We start from the raw sequence: 2,097 nt of genomic DNA, 5'->3' as shown, positions 1-2,097 counted from the left end.
TATCTGTACATTGTTGATTCATCACTGATGCTTTGCTCTGAGGCACATTTGTTTGCAATTTGGGGCCAGGTTAACATAGATAGTGCATGTTGCAATGATTTTTTCTCTTTAGTTGATCTTCGACAGCTCATTATGACCGAAATTTATTAGAGTGAAGTTCATAGATCACACCTTATTAATATTTTGCACATCAGCTGCATATGAGCTGTCGAATTGATGTTGAGTTGGCTTTAATGTCATGATACCTTATTCTTATCCTCCAATTGATGTTGAGTTGGCTTAGGAGGGGGAATGATTATTCCCTTATTCTCTTGCTTGTGATTAGGAAGTGGTGTTTTTGATTCCATCTATTATTTTTCTCTTCCCCAATCTTAGTTTGACAGTGAGGAGAATTACATTTTAGAAATCCCCTTTTTTGGTTTGGTGTCTGGATCTGCTTTCAAAATTTTGGAGAGTGCATCTGAAGCTGCTCTTTCTAATGTGGTATTTTTTCCAGCATTCTAGTTCTTACTTTTTTGCGAGCTTGTTGGTTAATAAATCTGTTGAAGCACACAAGAAATTGTGTAATAACAAATTGCTATTGAAAATATCACTATTTACTTTGTATTTTAACTCAAAAGTTGATATGAACCTCCCTATAGAAATGAACAAGAAGTTGGGAAAGACAAGTTAACTAGGCTGTTCTAGCCTTCCCAAGCTCCAAGATGAAGAGGGGAAAAATCAGTGACAGAAATCAGTAATATTCCAGTTATTAGATGTTTGTTTCCAATATCATAATAAACACACTTGTTTCCAATAATGTTTGAAGCTCATCTATTAGAGGTTATGAGTAGACATCAATTTTTTTCTTGGGGATGGCATATATTGTTAGTATGGAAGTATTATAAAAGAAAAAAGCCATATCAAAATGTTTGCAAAGTTATGCCAAAAGATTTACTCAATATAAATCACACTACGTGCAACACTCTAATTGGAATGAAGAAAATAAAGTGTTTGAAAAGCAGACTGCGAGTAGGTGGCATAAGGCCACTCATATTGATGATTTGGGTTGTACATAATTTGAATTGAGCCTAGCATTTACTGTTCAATATTGTTCTTCAATCTGTTTTCAAGCTTGAGCTGAGCTTACGCATGACATGTGTTTTACTTTATAGTATATTTATTAGTAACACTACATTTTGATTAAAGCATTATCTGAGTATATTGCAAATTTGTAATGCTCAACATTCTCAGTGTTGTTGAGAACTCTGGATGGTTGTGCAACTTTTCTGTATAAGCTTTTATGTGACATTCAATAAAATCATAGAATTTTTATGCTTCATTAATCAATATTTGATCATCTTCATGAACTCTCTCAACAAAGTGGGCTTTGCTTGCATCAAAACTCATATATGTTAAGATTGTTTTCCGTTGGAGGGATAGAACTTAATGATACACTAACATGATCATATTGAACATTTGATTTATGCTCACCATGTGCAGTCCAATACCAATAGTTAGGTTGGAAACCATACGATACAAATCTAACTTGACTTTATCAGGTGTTAGATATACTGATTTTTGTTCTGTGCACATGAGAATCAAAACTTACCTTTTGAAATATAAATGGTCAATTGCGATGCAACTTGCACAAATCTCTGTACACTGTTATTTTGTCTTCTACCTGTAATTTTGTATTTCTTGCTTGCAATGCATGACTTCCACCGCAAGAAATACTCCTATGCTCTGGATTTCTGTTCTTTTTCGGTTGTTGATTGTTATTGTAGTTGGATGTGAGAAGATTGCGGCTGCATTAAGGAAGAGAACTAATGAGAACTTGCCTTTTATATATTGTTTATATGATGTAAGTTGTGCTTATATGTACAACAAAGGAGTCCTTGTTGATATGTTTCAAAATTTCAGCTAGTATTTCAATAAAATATTGCATTCGTTTCCCGTGGACGTAGGTCAGTTGACCGAACCACATAAATTCTTGCGTTCCCTTATCTTTATATCTCTTGTTTGGTTTATTGCTTGCAACGTGTTTATATTTATGCTTTCATTTATTTAACAATGTTTAAATTCGTTATATTAATTCATCTTGTGGGTTATTTTTTT

General features: G+C 33.4%; 1 protein-coding gene across 6 annotated transcripts in view; it reads right to left on the bottom strand.

Moving 5' to 3' along the window:
- The window catches only part of LOC110021036 (putative pentatricopeptide repeat-containing protein At3g25060, mitochondrial), a 20,122-nt gene that overhangs the window by 4,157 nt on the left and 13,868 nt on the right, over positions 1-2,097 (bottom strand). The window contains exon 6 of one of the 6 annotated variants that reach the window (XM_020719361.1): positions 1,605-1,787. The exons of the other annotated variants lie outside the window; for them this stretch is intronic. The gene's annotated coding sequence lies outside the window, so the exon portion shown is untranslated. Of the gene's footprint in view, positions 1-1,604; positions 1,788-2,097 lie in introns of those variants that run through there. 6 annotated transcript variants of the gene reach the window in all.

The sequence above is a fragment of the Phalaenopsis equestris genome, unplaced genomic scaffold, assembly GCF_001263595.1.
Source record: "Phalaenopsis equestris unplaced genomic scaffold, ASM126359v1 Scaffold000117, whole genome shotgun sequence".
NCBI classification, from domain to species: Eukaryota; Viridiplantae; Streptophyta; class Magnoliopsida; order Asparagales; family Orchidaceae; genus Phalaenopsis; species Phalaenopsis equestris.
The sequence above is the reverse complement of the archived record's forward strand: the minus strand, read 5'-3'. Positions and strand labels throughout refer to the sequence as shown.